The 20,928-nt window shown below is 39.1% G+C and overlaps 1 protein-coding gene and 1 long non-coding RNA gene across 8 annotated transcripts in view; one reads left to right on the top strand and one right to left on the bottom strand.

Annotated features, from left to right (window-relative positions):
- The window catches only part of DIS3L2 (DIS3 like 3'-5' exoribonuclease 2), a 350,479-nt gene that overhangs the window by 22,387 nt on the left and 307,164 nt on the right, over positions 1–20,928 (top strand). The window lies entirely within an intron of this gene.
- LOC125172563 (uncharacterized) lies at positions 9,593–20,689 on the bottom strand. Its single transcript, XR_007154751.1, has 3 exons — positions 20,450–20,689; positions 11,847–12,089; positions 9,593–9,687 (listed from the first exon to the last, which is right to left on the bottom strand). It is a non-coding gene; the product is annotated as an uncharacterized LOC125172563 (long non-coding RNA).

The following is a 20,928-nucleotide window of genomic DNA, read 5'->3' as shown; positions in this document are numbered from 1 at the left end:
TTATTTTTGCTTCTTAACTAAAGTTTTTCTTGGATATTGAAGACCTGGAGTTTAGCAGAAGTACTTCTATTTTTTTTAGAAGTACTATTTTTTAAAGAATGAAAAGCTGTCTTGGCTTTTACATAGGATATGTACCGCAGGCTATACACTGGAGGAAATGGATTGAGCTGATGGTGTGTTGGTTTTTCTTAATTTTTTTAAATGTTTATTTTTGCGAGAGAGTGAGAGAACGTGAGTGGAGGAGGGGCAGGGAGAAAGGGGGACAGAGGATCTGAAGCAGGTGCTGTGCCGTGAGCCTGATGCGGGGCTCCAACTCACCAACCTCGAGATCATGACCTGAGTTAAAATCGGACAGTAAACTGAGCCACCCAGGCGCCCCCTGGTAGTGGTTTAGAAGCAGCTCCAGTTTGAAATGGGGGTAATGTGAGAGGCCTTGACTAAAAATGGGTGGATTAATGCGGGTCTGCTTTAGAGTGAGCTTCGCTGACTGAGAACTTGGAATTCCCGGGATAGAGTAGCCTCATGAAGACGAGAGATGGTCCTGAGGACTGCAGAAGAACGTGCACTTAGTCTCTTGGAGCTGATTAATGGGATTCTAGCATCTAGCAAAATGGAGCTTCTGAGCTGGAAGAAACCTTAGAACCTCATCCCTTATAACTGTCTTAGATTTGGGGAAAGTATGTAAGTAAGGCCCTGGGGGACTGGAAAACATTTTTGAATCTACTTTGTAGCTTTTGGCTTCTAAAATGAAGGATGGACTAGAGACTGAAACACAACAAATCAGAAAGAAATATGGTGCTCAGTGGGGAGAATTGGAGAATATGTTGTTTGGAGAAGCTTGTTAGAAACACATAGTCAGGGGCACCTGGGTGGCTCAGTTGGTTGAGTGTTGGACTTCAGCTTAGGTCATGATCTTGCGGTTCATGGGTTTGAGCCCCCCATCAGGCTCTGTGCTGACAGCTTGGAGCCTTGAAGCCTGCTTCCGATTCTGTCTCCCTCTCTCTCTACCCCTCCCCCACTCAAGTTCTGTCTGTCTCTCTCAAAAGTAAACATTAAAAAAAAACAACCACATAGTCATTATATTCCTGGGTCAATTTTTAAATATTTAAACAATAATTATATGTAACTTATGTAAAGAATGAAAAAAACAGAATGAAGTTATTATACAAAGTTTTCTAATTGAATATTAGTAAGATATAATAAAAAGACTATTTTTATATATTATATTTGGATATTGTATACTACTGAACTCATTCTACTTTTTTCAGTTGATTGTATTGGATTTTCTTTTTTTTTTTTTTTTTTTAATGTTTTTTAACGTTTATTTTTTTGGGGACAGAGAGAGACAGAGCATGAACGGGGGAGGGGCAGAGAGAGAGGGAGACACAGAATCGGAAACAGGCTCCAGGCTCTGAGCCATCAGCCCAGAGCCCGACGCGGGGCTCGAACTCACGGACCGCGAGATCGTGACCTGGCTGAAGTCGGACGCTTAACCGACTGCGCCACCCAGGCGCCCTGTATTGGATTTTCTAAGTAGCAAGGATTTCACTTATAATTGATCATTTTTCTCTTCTTAAACTATTTATATGGCCTTTTTTGTTTACAGTAATGACTAGTGCCTTTAGAATGATACTAAATAACACTGTAATAGCTGGCATCCTTTTCCTGTTCGTAAAGTTAATAGGAATGCTTCTAGTGCTTTATCATTGTTTGTAAGTTATTTTCTGTTGCTATTTTTTGTTTTAACTTTTTTCCTTTTTAAACTTTATTATTTTTAAAACTCATAGATTCACATGCAGTTGTAAGAAATAATACAGAGAGATCCTGTGTATACTTCACCTATTTTCCTCTTATGTAACTATAATATCACAGCTGGGAAATTGATGTCAATACAATCCACCCATCTTATTTTGATTTCATCAGTTTTATTTGTACTGATGCGTGTGTGTATTTAGTTCTATCACATCTGTAGATTTGTGTAACCACCAGTGCAGTCAAGATACAAAATAGGTCGTTCACAAGAATCTCTTGTGCTTCCGTTTCATAGCTATAGCCATCTCCCTCCTTCTCTGCTCTTTCTTTCTTTCAGTTTTGAGAGAGAGAGAGAACCAGTGGGGGAAGAGGCAGAGAGAGAGGGGGACAGAGGATCTGAAGTGGGCTCTGTGCCTACAGCAGAGAGCCTGATGCAGGGCTTGAACTCATGAACCGTTAGATCATGGTTTGAGCCAAAGTTGGACGCTTAACTGACGGAACCACCCAGGTGCCCCTCCCTCTCTGCCTTCTTAACCTTTGTCAACCATGACACTCTTTTCTGTCTCTAACTTGCCATTTCAAGAATACTGTCAATGGAAGCCTACAGTACATAACTTTTGAGATTGCTTCACTCAACATAACTTCCTTATGATTCATCCAGGTTATTGTATGTATCAATAGTTCATTCCCATTTATTGTCACTAGTATTACATGGTGTGAACGTATGGCACCTTGTTTCACTGTTTTCTGCTGAAGGACATCTGGGTTGTTTTCTGTTTTTGGCTATTACAAATAAAGTTGCTATGAACATTCATAAGCAGGTTTTTGTGTGAATGTAAGTCTTTGTTTCTCTGGGATGAACACCCAAGAGTGCATATACCCTTTGCTTAGATCATCTGTTGTTAACATTTTGTTTCATTTCCTTCATAATTTGTACTCTTTCTCTTACTTTCTCAGCCAAACACACACAATTATAAGGTAAAAAATTTTCCTCAACTGCTTGCAACTAAATTGCATATGTGATTACCCCTAAATTCTTCAGTATTATACAGATGTTTTCTTATATACCTACAGAAAAGTTATTAGAATTGATACAACTTAGGTCATATCTGCCATCTGCCATTACAGTTTTTTCAGTTGATCCAGTAATGCGTCTTTTAGCGTCTTTTCCTCCTCTAGCACAAGATCTCAGATTACACATGGCATTTAGTTATCATGTTTCCTTTGTCTCCTTTAATCTGCAACAGTTCTTTTAGTTTTTGTCTTCTATGAAACTGACATTTCTGAAGAATAGAGTCTTTTTTTTTTTTTTTAAAGGATGTTCCTTGTTTGGTTTGTTTTGATGTTTCCTCATGATTAAATTCAAGTTATGTGTTATTCTTGGCCTGAGTACCACATAAGAGGTGTTGTTTCCTTGAGAAGTACATCTTACTGCACTAGAAAAATTTCTTTTTGCACTAGAAAACTTTCTTTTTAGCCCTGGTTTACTAAGAAGTCTTAATTCAGAATGGATGTTGGTGGGGCACCTGGGTGGCTCAGTCGGTTAAGTGTCTGACTCTTGATCTCAACTCAGGTCTTGATCTCAAGGTTGTGGGTTCAGGCCCCACACTGGGCTCCACCCTGGGTGTGGAGCCTATTTAAAAGAAAAAAAAAGAATGGGTGTTGGGTGCATATTGTTAGAGCTTGGAGTTGAGGCCACTGGCTGGTGGATGAACTCACAAATGTAGGTGATGTGCAACGGTCTCTGGCTCAGTGAATGGAGTTTGATTGTAACCCTTGTGACAAGTGAAAAAAAAAAAGGGTGTTGGACTTGGTCAGTGCCTTTTGGCTTCTATCTTCATGATGATTTAGTTCTATTCCATTAATTTACTAATGGGTATGTTAACAGATTTCATGATTTGAATCATGTTAGAATAAACATTCTATACCATGTGTTTATGTTACATAATTTTTAGAATTCAGTGTTGGATTTTATATTTTTATTTTGGGTTTTGCATTTATGTTTATAACAAAAATCCTGTAGGGGTGCCTGGGTGGCTCAGTCAGTTAAGCATCCGACTTCGGCCCAGGTCATGATCTCATGGTCCTTGAGTTTGAGCCCCGTGTCAGGCTCTGTGCTGACAGCTCACAGCCTGGAGCCTGCTTTGGATTCTGTGTCTCCCTCTCTCTCTCTGCCCCTCCCCTGCTCATGCTCTGTCTCTCAAAAATAAATAAACATAAAAAAAAACCCAAAAATTCTGTAGTTCTCTGTGTGAAAGAGTGTGTGTGTGTGTGTGTGTGTGTGTGTGTGTGTGTGTGTGTGTGTGAGTGATCTTTGTCAGATTTGGTATCAGGGTTATGTAGCCTCATAGAGTAAATTGAAAAGCTTAAATAACATTGAAATTACCTGTCTCTAAAACTGTTTTGGCCTGGTGCACTTGGTTGGGGGGAGTGTGTGGATCTTTGGCAGTGCTTCCTCGTTTCTTCTCTGATTAAAGATCTATTGAGGTTTTTACCTTTTTAAAAGTTATGTCCCTATTCTGCTTTCCATCGCTGTTAGAATAAAGACTCAGGCTCTGTATTTGAGGTCATATACTCTTCATTCTGCCTAAGTGTTGTCACCATTCTTTTATTTCTTCAGTTACTAGAGCTAGAAACCTCTGAGTCCTCCCAGATTTCCACTCCTTATGCTCATACCAAGTCTTAACAGTTCTGTTCTTTTTTTTTTTTTTTAATGTTTATTTTTGAGGGGAGGAGGAGGGGCAGAGAGAGAGGGAAACACAGAATCTGAGCTGTCAGCACAGAGCCTGACGTGGGGCTGGAACTCATGGACCACAAGATCATGACCTGAGCCAAAGTCAGATGCTTAATCTACTGAGTCACCCAGGCACCCCCAATTCTGTTCTTAATTTGCATTTTTGAACCCGTCTCCTTTTTCCATCCCTACTGCTACCTGGACCCTTCCAGTTGTCTTAACAGGTTTTTCAGTCTCCAGTCTCTCCTTCAAATCAGCCTCTGAACTGCCACTGCAGTGACCATGGGAACATGCAGATCTGATCATGTTAGGCACCTGCTCAGAATTCTTTGGTGATTCCTGGACAGAGCTTAACCCCAGTGCTTCTGACTCGGGTACAAGACTCCTTTTGGCCGTCCCGGTTTGCCAGCTTCTAGTTTCCATCGGTGCTCCAGCAGTCCAGCTGTACCTCATTACCCAGAATTTCTTTGCCCATGCTTTTCACTGTTTGCCCTCTGGCCCTCTGCTCAGCCTGGTGCTTTCCTCTTTATCCTTGAGCGTTTCTCATAAGCCTTCTGTGAAGCCCTCCCTGAGGGGACTTCTTCACCAATAGAATTTACCAGCCCCTGTCCCTGCAGCTACCTTACTTTTGCCCTTTGGGGACTGTAGTTCTATTCTATTGAAACTATTTTTTTTACATGCCTTCTTCTGTTATATCCTGTTAGCTTTTTAAGGCCAGAAACTGTGTCTTCAACTTTGCATGTGGTGTTAGCACAGTGCTTGGCTTTACAGATTCTCAGATGTTTGTTGAATGAGTACAAGCTTTATTTAGAGGACTGTGAGAAAACTAATTCGATTGAAGCGGAAGGTTATAATAGGAGTAGGGAAGACAATCAGCTAGGATTGGCCAACAGCTTATGAAGCAACTTAAATGTTGAGCTAAGGAGTTTGGACTGTATCTTTACTTAGCAAGAGGGTCAGAGAAAGGAGGCAAGAGGAGGGAAGGTCATTTATTACTGTTGTGCTACAGAGACTGATTTGTTTGGTCTTTTCCAAATAAATGAAGATTGCTGCCAAGGTAAAATAAATGACCTTACATTAATAATAGCAAATGCTTTTTTAGTGCTTACTATCTTCCAGGAACTGTTGTGAGAGCTTTACCTATGTTACCTCATTTAGAATTCAAGTATTCTACAAGGTAGGTTTTGTTACTGCCTTTTTTTTAAAAAAAAATTTTTTTTATTTTTGGGACAGAGAGAGACAGAACATGAACAGGCGAGGGGCAGAGAGAGAGGGAGACACAGAATCGGAAACAGGCTCCAGGCCCTGAGCCATCAGCCCAGAGCCTGACGCGGGGCTCGAACTCACGGACCGCGAGATCGTGACCTGGCTGAAGTCGGATGCTTAGCCGACTGCGCCACCCAGGCGCCCCTAAATTTTTTTTTTAACGTTTATTTATTTTGGGGACAGAGAGAGACAGAGCATGAACGAGGGAGGGGCAGAGAGAGAGGGAGACACAGAATTGGAAACAGGCTCCAGGCTCTGAGCCATCAGCCCAGAGCCCGACGCGGGGCTCGAACCCACGGACCGCGAGATCGTGACCTGGCTGAAGTCGGACGCTTAACCGACTGCGCCACCCAGGCGCCCCTGTTACTGCCTTTTTTAATGTTCATTTACTTTTGAGAGAGAGAGACAGAGACAGAGTGCGAGCAGGGGTGGGGCAGAGAGAGAGGGAGACCTGGAATCTGAAGCAGGCTCCAGGCTTTGAGCTGTCAGCACAGAGCCTGATGCGGGGCTTGAACTCATGAACTGTGAGATCCTGACCTGAACTGAAGTTGGACACCAACTGACTGAGCCACCCAGGCGCCTCTGTTATTGCCTCTTTTAGATAGTGAGACTGAGGCACAGAGATGTTAAGTAATATGCCCAAAGCCACGGCTTTTCAGTGGCAGAACTAGGATTCAAACCTGGGCATGTTGGCTGCAGAAGTCTCTTAACCACTTAAGCTCTGCTGCCTTCCTTTAAACTTATAGCCTATTGAGTAGCATTCACCCTTCTAGAAACTGGCATTTTAACCTTGAACTAAGGACCAGTGAAACTGTTTTCTATATTAGTGGACATAAGCAAATATTACTTGACTTATAGTAGCTAATCCATTTTGTGGTGACTTAAAATGTTTCTTCTGTTGCCTCAAGTGGAGCTAAAAGTGAGCTTATTCTGCATCCGATTGGCACAGAAGGTACGTTTGGGGAGTGTTAAATATTTGAAATGAAGTTTTTTTTTTAAGTTTTTTATTAGAGAGAGAGAGAGTATGTGAGCAGGGGAGAGGGGCAGAGGGAGAGAGAGAGAATCTTAAGCAGACTCCAAGCTCAGTGTGAAGCCCAGCAAAAGGCTCGATCCCATGACCCTGGGATTATGACCTGAGCTAAAGTTGGACGCTGAACCATCCAGATGCCCCTGAAATGAAGTTTTAAACACCATTAGCTGATTGTCTTAAATTAGAAATGAGAGTTTAGAGAAAACCCTGTTAAGTTGCCTGGCCCATGGTGTTCAGGCCAGGTAAGGATTGTTTCTTCCAGTACATTCTTTAGTGCTTGGTCTAGGGTTTGTTAGTTGTCTCAAAGAAATAGCTCCACTATTCCTGAAGAAAGGCATTTTTCTAATCTCTGAGAATTTTTCTTTGTAATTAATTAGATGTGGTGATTAAAATATGCTTTCTTCTAAGTTTCTTTTAGGGCCCCCACCATCTGAAGTAATACAGAATACAATGCATGCATACGTGTTTGCCAAGATTACAGTTGCTGTGGGAATCATAACTTTGGATTTCCTCACATCTGGATTAGTGAAATTTGCACAAAGCCTCCATATGAATATAAGTTTTATATTTTATGTGCATCTAGAGGTAGCAGAATCTTAGTGATGTAGCTTCCCCATAAATGAAAAACTGAACATTGGCAATCTGAAGTTTTTTTTTTCTTTAATTTTTTTTTTCAACGTTTTTTATTTATTTTGGGACAGAGAGAGACAGAGCATGAACGGGGGAGGGGCAGAGAGAGAGGGAGACACAGAATCGGAAACAGGCTCCAGACTCCGAGCCATCAACCCAAAGCCTGACGCGGGGCTCGAACTCACAGAGCGCGATATCGTGACCTGGCTGAAGTCGGATGCTTAACCGACTGCGCCACCCAGGCGCCCTGGCAATCTGAAGTTTTAAAATGATCCTAAGGTTTTGAACTTTGCCTGGAGCCAGTGTCCCATACTCTGGTCCTCTGCTCAGAAGGTTTGCATCACCGCCGGGAAACCGGAGCTCTGGAATGGAAGTAGAAGACCAGCTTATCTCCCTGGGGCCTGTAGACCTCAGGTTTGTTTTGTCTCCCTGAGAAGTAGGGTCTCCAGTGCTGCTGGTTTTGGAGTTCTGTTTTTGAAGCAGCAGGGAAAAGAAATGCTGCAGGTCTTAGTTGCATTTCAGTGTTCTTTGGAACTCTTTTGGGCACTTGTTTTCTTGGATTGTCCTATTTTTCTTACCTGAAGTTCATAACTCTTAAATCCATGGTGATGTCCGTGTGGGTGGTGGAGGTTTTTATCTGGGAAGTGTGGAATTTTGAAAAGCCGCAAATCCTAGAGTCACCATCTTTCAAACTCACTCGTGTTGAATCGTGTGAATATGAAGCATAATTTCCCTACAGAAAGGAGGGCTAACATCAGTTTGTCCTCGGAGGCCTCTTTCAGGTCCCCCGGCACAGAGTGCCGAGCTGACAGACCAGGTTCAAAATTGGCGAGTTGGCTTAGGGGTCATCGAAGTTTCCCTGTCTTTCCATCTGTGGTCTGGATTTAGTCTTTGTCTTTTTGCCATTTGGAATTCGGTGTCCTGCGTTCCTCCAGATGCCTTGAATAATGCTCGAATTCTTCATTGTGATTTTGCGGGGACGCTACAATTGCCTGGGATTTTGCACGTCTTCCTCTGGGAGTGTCTGCAGTGCATGGCAAGGACCTTGTGCCGTTGGCAGGAGCATGGTCTGTAGCGAGGCCTTACCTTGCTTAAGACTAAAAGGGTCTGTAGGTAGAAAATTCCAGATGTTTGTGGCTGCAGCCCTGAGAGTAGGCATTTCCCAGGAAGAAAGTAATGCTATAACTGACAGATTTTTTAAAAATAAGGAATTAGCACAGAAGCCAGGTTGATATTAATCTCTTGTGTAAAATGAAAAAGAAAAGTTTTCGTGAAAACTGACATTTTATTTGACATAATATGAACCTGGGGAAAACTACTTTCAGTTCTTTTATATGTTAGTCATTCTGTTCATTTAACTGTAGATTTTGAAAGTTACATATTTTTCTAAATTGCCGTGGTAAAATTGGCCGTGTGGGTAAGCTTTGCAACTCTTTTCCCCTTGTCCTTTTACTTTTGAGATTAGTGTTTGCGGGTAGATAATGGCTTTGATTACCATTTAAATCATGCATAAAGCTGGTGGATGCGTCATATTCTCAGCTTTATTATTAAGTAGCTGTTCTGTATCACAGCATGAAATTTGGATTACACCTGTATGATAACCTTGTTCCATAAAATTTATGCTTTATGTAAGCAAAGGCCTTAAGTGATAACAGTAGTTATTACTGAATTGTTTGCTGAATAGAATATTTTGCTATCTATGACCTATAATTTAAGGTTCTTAAAAGGGAATTTAAAAGTCTTTCCATGTGCTTCAGTATAATTTAGTATATACATGTATATATGGGCATATGAAGTACACGTGCTTATGTGTGTAGGAGTAGATGAAATAACATTGACTATTTATTGCTAATTGTTGAAGTTGAGTGATGAGCATGCATTCATTGATTCTACTTTGTATGTGTATTTAAATTTCCAAAATGAAAAGATAAACTCCCCCAAAAAGTAATGAAGAAAAGACTGTATTTGATGGCACGGGCTAGTAATTAATGCAGTACACGTCACTACTTCTGATACTTCTAGGGTGGCTTTTTCAGTGCTGCTGAAGTACTGCCCTGAATTACTTCAAGAGAGAGAATATTATTTTATTCTGTGTTTGCCCAAATTACTGATCACGGCAGAGATATTCCAATGTGACTGCTCACATGTTATGAAAAAAAGAAACAAACAAACCTGTTTGTTTTTTTTTTTTGAGACACTTTCTTTTGCTATTTGATGCAGAGCATGACTTCTGATATGAGTGGGTACCTTCCTCCACTTCTTTAGGTTCTGATTCCTGTTAAAAAAAGGAAGTTTTTATTTGATCCCTATTCTTTTAGATTCCATAAGTTTCTCAGTCTGTTCCTTCCTCACTGGATGAAAAGATATTTCTTCTTGTTTCTAAAGGTATTTTTGTTTGATCTGAGCCTTTTGCTACTTTGTCTAAAATTTGTCTCCAAAGTTTGCACATTTATCTCCAAAGAGAGAATAGATATCAGGGGGTTGAAAGTGACAGTTGGTCTGAAAGTCTTTAACGTGTAATCTTATTTGTTCCAATTTGGTAATTCTGTATGGGACTTTAATCATAGTAACAAAATATGGGAGAGAAACATGAGATTGAATTTATAATATAATCCTGTACAAAGTACACACAACAAATGAAGCTGTTTGCTGAAAAAATGAAGCAGTTACCATCTCATAATATTTTGGGGTCTTATTTGGTAGCAAAGCTTATATTTGAGAAGACCCTGGGTTGATCTCTTTTGATTTGGGGTATGTATGCTGCCTCATTGCATATCTTGTATTTGTTGTTGTGTTATTTATGACTAGAACTCTGGTACTTTGATGGCAATAAGATGATTCTGTCTTTATTAGGCAGGGAGATGATACTTAGATCCATTCTAGCAATTTTCTTGATGTATTTCCTGCCTTTACTAATGTATTCCTGTATATTATCAAGATGTGAAAATTATTAAACTCCAGAATTCATATAAATCTTATAATAGGCACCAAAATTCTAATGTTACATGAATTTATAAAAGCACTTCATAAGCAGGGGAAAGATAGTTCAATTATCTTTAAGGGTTTTCTAAAATGCTGGAATGTGGGGAAATGTTGTAGTGCTTTGAAGACAACTGTTATTATTTTTTAAATTAGAGTTGAGAAACATTACATAGGCTTTTCACTCTTTTTCATTAGCGTCAAGGTATATTGCCACTCTGTCTTTTCGGTTCCCCCTTGTGACATTAGGCCATAATAAATTATCATTTTGTTATCAAGAACATTCATTCTACTTTGTAGGGCACTGTGTAAAAATAGCCATAAGACATAGTTCCTGCTCTTAAATAATTTACCGCTGTTGAAGAGTAACAGGGCATCTTTTTAAATTAACTCATTCAGTAAACATTTCCTGGGTGCCTGCTGTGTGCCAGCCCTACTAGGCACTGGGGATCTAGTGGTGAACCAGACAGACAAGTCCCCACAGTTTTGAAGCTTACATTCTAGGATCTTAAATACTTAACACTCTGAATGATGTAATTGTTCAGGACTTTATAAGGGAGGTATTACTTTGTTCTAGTATGGTTAAGAAAGGCTGTATTGAGGGGTAGGACATGAGCTAGACAGGAAGTAGAATGTTCATTTCCAGGTGTGTATTTTGTGGAACCTGCTGTACAGGATTTTGTGGTGAAATAAATGTGGAAAACATAGCACCCTATGGGATTACAGAGAAAGGATCCCAAGAGCTAGAGAATTTAGGTGAGGTTCACAGAAGGAAGATAGGGAATTTGAGCTGTACTTTAATGGGTAAAATTTTAAGAGTGAGGTTAGAGTGGAGGATGAGTGAATTGTGTAAGCTTGAGGAGTACAAGAAATATTTGGGGCAGTATTAGTCAAAATGTACCCACCCATCCTCCCCATTCTCCCCTCCCAGAAGCTATCATTTATATTTGGCCCCACCTTCTCAACTCTTCTTTCCTATCAGTATTCTAACACACTCAAGTTTCTCCTTTATTGAAAATGATAGCAACAACAAATGGAAACTCTATTTTTTTTTTAATTTCACCTCTCCCTCTTCACAGCCAGATTCCACAGAAGAATCTCCTGAGTTCATTAGTTCTATATCCTCCCTGCCTAATAATACCTCAGCTTATTTCTGTTTGGTTTTTATTTCCATACTTATTAAAACCGCTCTCGCCCAGCTCCCATGACATCCATGCTGCCATTGCTGATGAACATTCAATTCTTAATTCACTTCTAGCAGTGTACGAATTTATTGCCCACTACCTTTTGAAATCTTGATTCTTGACATCACACCCTCCTGACTTTTCTCTTACACCTCCTTTAGAGGAGGCCATTTCTTCTCTATCTTGAGATTGTCTTCTCCCTGCCTATTGAACTTTGAGGCTCCTCATATCTCATCCTAGGCTCCTTCTCTTTTTTCTCCCTGCTCTTTACCTTGGCGGATGCTGTTTGTGTTCACAACTTCAATTATATTTGTTCTCTGGTGACTCCCAGATTTGCCTTCAGCCCAGAGGTTGTCAGAGCTCCTGACTTAGATATCCAGCTGCCTGTTTGATGTCATCTGTTGGCGTTGCAGTCACTTCATACTCAGCTTGTCCAATATTGGGCTGATGATCTGTACTTGTCTACCCCAGTCCAGTAAGCTTGTCCCAGTGAATGTCACCATCACCCATTCACCTGTATAAGCCAGTGAACATGAAGTTATCCTTGATCGTCCTCTTTCTGTCACCCTCTATGTCCAATCCATCACCTTTTGTTGTTTTGGCCTCCTAAATGTTTCTTGATTAAAATTTCTTGATCTCAGTACCATCATTTTTTTTTTACATGGTCTGATCAAATAGCCACCACACTGGGAGCCCCATTCATTCTTGTCCCCTCATCTCCAATCCATTTTCTACCCTGAAGCTAGAGGGATCTTATCAGAATGTATTCTGATCATGTCACCTTCCCGATTGACACACTTCAGTACCTCCCCCCTTTTATAAGATACAAACCCAAAGTTCTTCATATATCCTGAAAGTTCTAGCATGGTGTGGCCCCTGCTTTCATTCCAGCTTGACCTTACCTCACTTTCCCCTTTTCTCTAAGGTATAGCCACGTTCCTTGAGTGTGTTCTATGTCCTCCCACTCCAGGGTATACATTTCAGTTTGAAATTACATATCAGTTTGTGTAATTGTCAGATTAACATCTTTCTCTACACTAAACTAAGCTTATGAAAGGAAGAATTCAGTCTCTTTTTCTTTTCCATTGTATTCCTTAGGGCCAAGCATAGTACCTGGTCTGGTGTAGGAGCTCAAAACACTTTTGTTAAGTGACTGACTGAATGAACAAGTGGATGTTTCATTCAACATGAGAAGTCACGAGAGGATGTGTGAGGTGACACAAAAATAGCAAGTAATGTTAACAGATGCTGAAGAATCTTCTGAGATGATGGCATGAGAATTTAAGTAGGGTGATGACATGATCGTACCTATACATTAGGAAGGGTTACCTGGCTGTGGGATTCAGGATAGGAAGCATGAGGGGCTTTTAGGTGTCAGTTTAGGAGAGAGGCAGTGTGGACCAGTAGTAGACCAATGACAGAGGGACTGTCACGTGTTTGAGAGTGGAGAGTGAGAGCAATTTGGTCTGATGGATTGTGGCAGATGGCTTTTGGTGACAGACTTTCAGTGAGTTTCACTATTTCAGTCTCCTAAATTCAGCATTTCATTTTTCTTTGAGAAGTGGTGAATTTTTCACAAACTTTATTGAGCAGTTATTCAGCAGGCACTCTGCTAGGCTTTGGGATTGCAGAAATGAATAAAAAATATTTTTTTAAAGATTTTATTTTTAAGTAATCTCTACACCCAGTGTGGGTCTCAAGCCCACAACCCTGAGACCAAGAGTCACATGTTCCACCGACTGAGCCAGGCACTCCAAATATTTCATAATCTAAGTCTCTTAATTATGCTTTCAGGTATAATGGTTTTTAAACTTTGACTAAAACTGTAAACCTAAATTTCACTAAGAGTTAATACTTCATGAGTTAAAGAAGCAGCTGGGAACTGGAGTTCAAGATGATGGAATATCAACCTTGTTCTAGAACAATGAGATGGTCTTTTTTCTTTGTTGGTAACTCTTGATTGATGCCAGGAGCCCCAGAATTATCCCTGAGGGTCTGAAACGCTTCAAATTTAATTCCCTGGAGATTTTTACAATGATCCTAAAATGATAGGTGGTAGGTAAATGGTGTCCGGCCAATGTCTTTCATTTAAATGAAATAATTATTTATATAAGTCCCTTCTACCTGTCCACTTTACTTCTTAAGGATAAAATGAACTGAGATTCCAGAGACTCTAATGACTCTTTTTGGTTTTCTGTTCTAATGTTCAGCATGTTGAGTAAAAATTTCTTACTTCATCATTCAGCTGTGTCAATGACCAGGTCCTAGATGGATTTTTTTTTTCCTTGATGGATTATGCTTTTGGTGTCATGTCTGAGAACTCTTTCTCTAATCTTTTTTAAAATATTTTTTTGAATTTTTATTTTTTAAATAAGCTTTATGCAATGTGGGGCTTGACCTCATGACTCTGAGACTGAGAGTCATGTGCTCTACTGACTGAAACAGCCAGGTGCACCTCTTTACCTAATCTTAGGTCATAAAGTTTTTTTCTTACGTTCTCTTCTAAAAGTTTTATAGGTTTATGTTAGCTCAATTTGAAATTGATTTTTGTTTAAGATGGATCTGTTATGGATCTCTTTGAAAACACCACACCGTCTTGATCTCTTTTGGTGGATAGCTTAAAATTGGGTAGTAGGCTTCCTCCAATTATTTTAGTTATGCTAGTTCTTTTGCATTTCCATATAAATGTTAAGATAAGCTTGTCTGCATCTACAAGAACCTTGGGGCCTAATAGGAATTGTGTTGAATTTAAAAATACATTTGGGGGATGCCTGGGTGGCTCAGTCGGTTAAGCGTCGGACTTCGGCTCAGGTCATGATCTTACGGTTCGTCAGTTTGAGCCCCGTGTAGGGCTCTGTCCTGACAGCTCAGAGCCTGGAGCCTGCTCGGATTCTGTTTCTATCTGTCTGTCTCTGCCCCTCCCCCATTTGCCCTCTGTCTCTCTCTCTCAAAAATAAACACTAAAAAAATGTAAAAAAGTAAAGATAAATTTGGGTCATAGTCTTAGTATCGATATCTTACCACTTTAGGTGAAATGTAGGAACTTTACCACCATTTAGGCCCCTTTATCTTCCCTACTTTATAACTAGTTGTCTTTATATTTCCTTTACATACACTGAGAACCATATCAGACAATATTATACTTTTGCTTTTAGCCATCTGCTGTAATCACGGAGAAAGGCTAGTGCATTTACCTATAAAGTTTTCTGCCAACATTAGTTACTTTGCATTTCTGAAAGTTCTATTTAATTCTTTTAACATTTGTCTTTTAGTAAGCTCTTTGTTTTTCTTTTTTCTTTTCTTTATACACATTAGAGTTTTAAAATGTTACGTATTTGTCATTTTTATGACCTGAAACTATTTTGTACCACATTTTGCGTTGTTTTTTCTTTTTGACTCTCGAACACGATGGCTCCCTTCCTCCAGCTGTCTTCCTCATATGTTTTGTAAGCACTTCTCAGGCTTTTGAGTATGGGAATATTCTGAAGTGTATGGTCCTGAGAGAATGTTTTGGTTCAGCTAGCACCTTGGGATACTACCAGCCTAGGCTTACTTTAAGTCAGGGTTTGTGCTTGGGCGTCGCTACCCCTGCAAGCCCCCGTTATGCATCTCGAGGGGAAACTCACCTGTGTTCCCAGCTGGAGCCCAGGTCAACACACACACATTTGTTGTTTTTCTTCACTGTAGGTGCATTTTTTTCTAGCCTAACTTTTCACTGAATTGATGGCCCTTTAAGCGTCTTGATTATTTGTCAGGAGGCTAACTTCTATATGTCTACATTTCATAGGGTCAGAGCTTTATCTCCTGGCCCTCCTGCAGCTTTCAACTACAAGCCTCTTGGCACTGACACCAGGATGTGCCCCCAGGGTCTCTGGGAGACCCTCAGCTTCTATGTATTCTGGTTTCTAGCTCTCGCTTGAATTTTAGCTCCTGGGGATTTTCGTTTCTTTCTTGAGAGCTCAACTGTGCTCTCAAGAAGTTGGCAAGATTTTGTTTAGCAGTTGTAGTAATTTGCTATCAGAAGGGTTTTCAGAAAAATGACTCTACTGTATTACCAGATTGTTGGGTTAGGGACCCATTCCTGGTTCCTTCAGAATTGGTCACCTGAGGCAGAAGATGCTTGCCTTCCTTAAAAGGAAGGGGTACAGGCATATTTAGCCTGCCTGTCGTGTCTGCTAAGGAAGTAGTCTCAAGAAGAGGGGGAATGTTCAACTCTGTCAAGTGCAAGGTCAAATAAGATCAAGATTGAACGTTGAGAGTAGGATTTCACAATCAGGAAATCTTTGCCAGAGCAGTCTCCAGGGATTGGAGGGGGGAAGAAGCCTATTGTGTTTTTTAATCTTTGGGAGGATGGTCCATGGTCTAGGCAATTCCCTTTTTGTTTGTCTGTTTGTTTGTTTTCCTCAGAAAGAATGACTTGCTGTTTAACCGTATGTGGCTGTTTATTTTATATTCTCTTATGTAACTTCTCTCTGGGTTCTATCCCTGCTTTAGGTAGATTAGCTTGGTCACGGAAACTTACACCATGGTGTGTATCTAGTGTTGAAGAGTATCCTTAAAGCTTTCATTTATATGTCCTTAAAGGAGGTAGTCAGAACACGGAACTGAGAAGGTGAGAGCTGAGCTGGTACAGTAAAGTCAGAGAAAGAAGATAGGAGGTATTGCCACTTTTAATGTGAAGTTTCTAAAAATTGCGAAAAATTTCAAACATACAAAAACTAGAGTCGTTTATCAACCCCCATTTCCCCAAATCAGTAATTATTGCACATTTGCCTTCTTCATCCCTTTTTTCTTTTTCTTTTTTTTTTTGCCGAAATATTTTAAAGAAATCCCTGATATCATTTTTTGTATAATACATATATGTACATATATATGTTATGTAACAATGAACTTTTCTATATACAGTCATAATACCATTATCATACCTAATACAAAACTGACAATTCTTTGGTATTATCTCCTATACTGAGAGTGTTAACGAGGCCTTTTATTTTATTTATTTAAAAAAATGTTTATTTATTTTGAGAGAGAAAGAGGGCATGTGAGGGGGGGGGGTGTGGTGCAGAGACAGAGGGAGAGAGAGAGAATCCCAAGGAGGCTCAGTGCTATCAGCCCTGGAAGGTGAGATCATGACCTGAGTCGAAACCAGGAGCTGGTCGCTTAACCGACCTTGCCACCCAGGTGCCCCTAATGAGGATGCCTTTTAAAATCACTTCTTTGAATATGTTGAGATTGTTTCTTCTTCGTTGTCTTTGCACTTGTCATACTCTCTGCCAAGAAGGCTCTACTCTGAGACCTTCACGTGTGGACTTCTCATCATTTAGATCTTAGCTCCAGTATTATCTCCTCAATAGAAGCTTTTCCTAATCACCAAAGCGAAAGTGGTGTCCTCTTTCCTCATCCTGTTTGTCACGATCTCATCACTCTTTTTTACCTCCATGGTAAGTTGTTTGTTTCCTTGTCTTCTCTGCCCCCTAGATTGTGCCTTGTTTAGTTGTCTGTTTACCTGTTTGTCTTCTTCAGCCCCTAGATTGTAAATACCATGAAAGTAGGGACCTTGCTCTGTGCCCAGAGCTGAGGAGCATATAGTGCTACATGCAGTAATGAAGCACATTTTCAGCAATAAGTCAGCTATTAGAATAATAGGAAGAGATTCCAAAATTTTCTTAATATTTTATAACCATTATCTCTTCCTCAAACTGATTCTCATTCCAGAACTTTTCTTTTCTCAAGAGCTTTAACCAACAGCTGTGTTTGCAAAAAGTGCTGGGTTGTTGTCCCTTTCAGGACATTTAATCTTTTTAAATCCTCAAAATATTTTGTAAAATATAAGTGAGTAAAGTCACTGCTGACCTGTTGAGAGGCAGTGTTTTTACTGACATAACTCTCATTTGAGATCACTTTATTTGAGCTTGCAGCTAATAAATCTGTTTTGGCCCATATGAAACAGGATGGAATGATCTTGTAGCCCACATATCCTTTAACTGATTATTTGAGTTTCTTTTATTTAGGACATCATTTGTAAAGGATGTTAGGGGGCGTTTTTTAGTTATATTATCAATTGTTGTGAATGTTCTTTAGCATGATAAAGAAAGTGTAACTTAATAAACAGATATGACATTATAATTAAAGACTAGGACTCTTTTGAAAACATGTAATTTCAGATCTATAGTCAAGATGCAAGAGTGGTACAAAGAATTACTCTGTCCTCTTCACCAGATTCTTCAGCATTACCATTTTACCACATTTACTTGAACATCCCTCCCCACTTGCCTGTTTGTTTTGAGCTGAGAGTGAGTTGCAGACATTCAAAGGCAATTCTCTTATGACTATTGTGCAGCGATCAAAATAAGGAAATTAACATTGATATAATGCCATTAACCAATCTATAGATCTTATTCAAGTATCTTCAAGTTTCCTAATTCTGTCCTTTATATGAAACAAAAATCCTGATCACAAGTTGCATGGAGTATCATGTGTCTTTAGTCTCCTTTAATCTGGAAGAGTCCTTTCATGAATAATATTTTTGAAACCTATACGCCAGTTATTTTGTAGCAAACCCCTCAATTTGGGTTTTACTGGTATTTCATAAGTGACATGTTTTTCTTAATGTATCTTATCAGGAGGCATATGATGTTGATTTGTCCCATTGCTGGTGTTGACTTTGATCGGTTGGTTAAGTTGGTCTGCTAGATATCTCCACTGTAAAGATACACTTTTCCTCTTTGTATTTAATAACTATCTGTGAATAGTTTGAGATGATTAAATATCCGATTACTCCTCAAACTTTCACCTACTAGTTTTAGCATCCATTGATGAATCTAATGAATTAGCGTGATGATGATTGCCAATGGTAATTTTTTAATTCCATCTTTTTTTTTTTTCATTTGTTAAAATGTTAGGATTCTGATGTAAGGAAAAAAGCTTTCCCTTTTATTTATTTGTTTCTATCAGTATGAACTCATGGATTCTTATTTTACTTAATGGATTATATGTAAGCCATTATATGTAAAATTTTTGATAGTGAAATTGTCATATATTTGGTCAGTAGGAAGCTTTTCGACTGGCTTCTATGAACTTTTGACATGTACCCATTATTTTTGGGTGTGTTCTTACTTTCTGGAACAAGAAGATATTCTATCTAGGCCAGGGCTTGGCGAAGTTTTACTGTAAGTGGCCAGATAGTAAATATTTTTGGCTTTGAGGGCTATATAGTCTCTGTTGTAACTACTTAACTCCACCCTCAGCAGGAGACCAACCATAGACAATTTGTAAATGAATGAGTTTAGCTATGTTCCAATAAAACTTTATTTACAAAGACAGGTGCCTGACTGAATTTGGTCTTTAGGCTGTAGTTTGCCAACCCCTCTTCTAGGCTTTTATTGTACCTCCTCCACTCCAGCCTCAGAATTGGCCATTTTTCTAAGGAGGCTGGTTCCTTTTAGCAGTGAATGTTATTTAGAAACTGAAATCTGGGCTTATTGCTACTGGATATTATTGATTTTAGGCCCTTTTAGAGGACAGAGCTAGATAACATAAGGATATATACATGTACATACTTGTATACATTTGTATGTATGTATTTCTGTGTTTATCTCTATATATTATAAACCACTGGTTATAGTGATACCTCCAATTCCATTTCAATACCACAGGGTTTATTCTAACCTTTCTACTTATATTTACAATATATTTACTTATATTTAGATTACAATATATTCATTTACTTGACAAATCCTAGAATATACAGAAAGTAGTTTTAGGGTTGCCAACCTAAAACTGTGAAAAACTTATTAATTAGGCTTTAATTTTTATTTATACTTCTTATCTGTCTTTAACTTAAGGGTTAAATACTATGCTCAAGAATTCTTTGGGTTAGTTCTTCTCTCATTCTTTTAGTATGTTGTGTTTCTCATTTTAAATATAGTTAGGATCATTTGTTTTTGTTTACGTTGCATTTTGGGCTATTTCTCCTGTTCTTATTTTATGTTGATTTTTTGAGTATGTGGAACACGAACGTGGTTTCAAAAGTCAACATACAGAAAGGTATATGCTGTAAAGTGTTACTTCCCGTTCATTTCTTTTCCCAGTTTTCACCTGCCTCTTTTTCATCCTGCCCTCCTTCTCCCATAGGTAACCATTCTCACTAGTTCTGTGTTACTGTTCTGTATGCCTCTTCTCACAGATGAGCATATGGGTGTGTGTGTAATTCTTTTTTTTTTTTCTTTGTTACATAAAAGGAAGCATACTACAGATAATCTGTCCTATAATTAATTCACAAGCTCCAGAGTTGATCAAAGTAGAATACTTCTGTGTGGTGCAGTGAGTGGCCTCAGCTGAATCAAGTTTCTGGAGCACAAAGAAGGAACTTTTATCAGGTTATGGTGAACTCGAGCCAAGAACAAGAAACCAGGCTCAATCAGGGAATCTGTGTTGGATTAAAAAGACAATAAATACTTTGGTAGTAGAGATCTTGGTGATACCAGTCTGTCTTTTGATCCTGCTCTGATGTAAACTGTTGTCCTCCAGTCTAGAGGTTGTCCTCTGTGCCTGTGCACAATTGCCATTCTGGGATCTCCTTTCTCTGTCATCTTGGAAATTACTTATGTACGTGTACTTTATTTACTGTGTTTCCTTCTCATTGTGTCCTCTTTCTTGTTTTACTCTGTCATTTTGGTCAAGCATATATTTTAGTAGTTTCATAGGAAGGAACACGTGAAGTTTTTTTAGATCTGCACTTCTGAAAATGTCTTTATTTTACTACCATACTTGATTATTAGTTTGCATATAGAATTCCAGGTTAGAAACAGATTTTCTTAAATTGTTTTTCCTACTTTATTGGGTATAATTTACTTAAATATTTCTTGTGCTTACCATTCGTTCCTGAAGATCCAGTTTTTGCTCTGCTGTCATTTCCTTTTATCTTGAAGAACTTCCTTTTGTGTAACTTGTAGTGATGTTCTGCTGGTAATGGATTTTCTTGGTTCTCCTTTATCTGAAAAATGTCTTTATCTTGCTTTCATTCCTGAAGGACATTTGTGCTGGATATAGAATTCTGGGTTGATCGTTTTTCCTTTCAACCTTTTAAAGATGTTGTTCCACTGTCCTCTGGATGCCTTGAAAGAAGATAATAGGTAATGATAAGAAATCTAGTGCCACTGAAAATGTTTCCCTCTATGTAGTATATCATGTTCCTCTGGCTGCTTTAGATTTTGACTTTATCTTTGGTTTTCAGCAGTTGATTATCTGGATCTAGTTTTCTTTGAATTTTTCCTCTTTGGGGTTCATTGAGCTTCTTGAGTTTATATATTTGTCTTTCATAAAATCTAGGAGGTTTTTGGTCAATATTTATT

Source organism: Prionailurus viverrinus, chromosome C1, assembly GCF_022837055.1.
Source record: "Prionailurus viverrinus isolate Anna chromosome C1, UM_Priviv_1.0, whole genome shotgun sequence".
Lineage (NCBI taxonomy): Eukaryota > Metazoa > Chordata > Mammalia > Carnivora > Felidae > Prionailurus > Prionailurus viverrinus.
The sequence above is the reverse complement of the archived record's forward strand: the minus strand, read 5'-3'. Positions and strand labels throughout refer to the sequence as shown.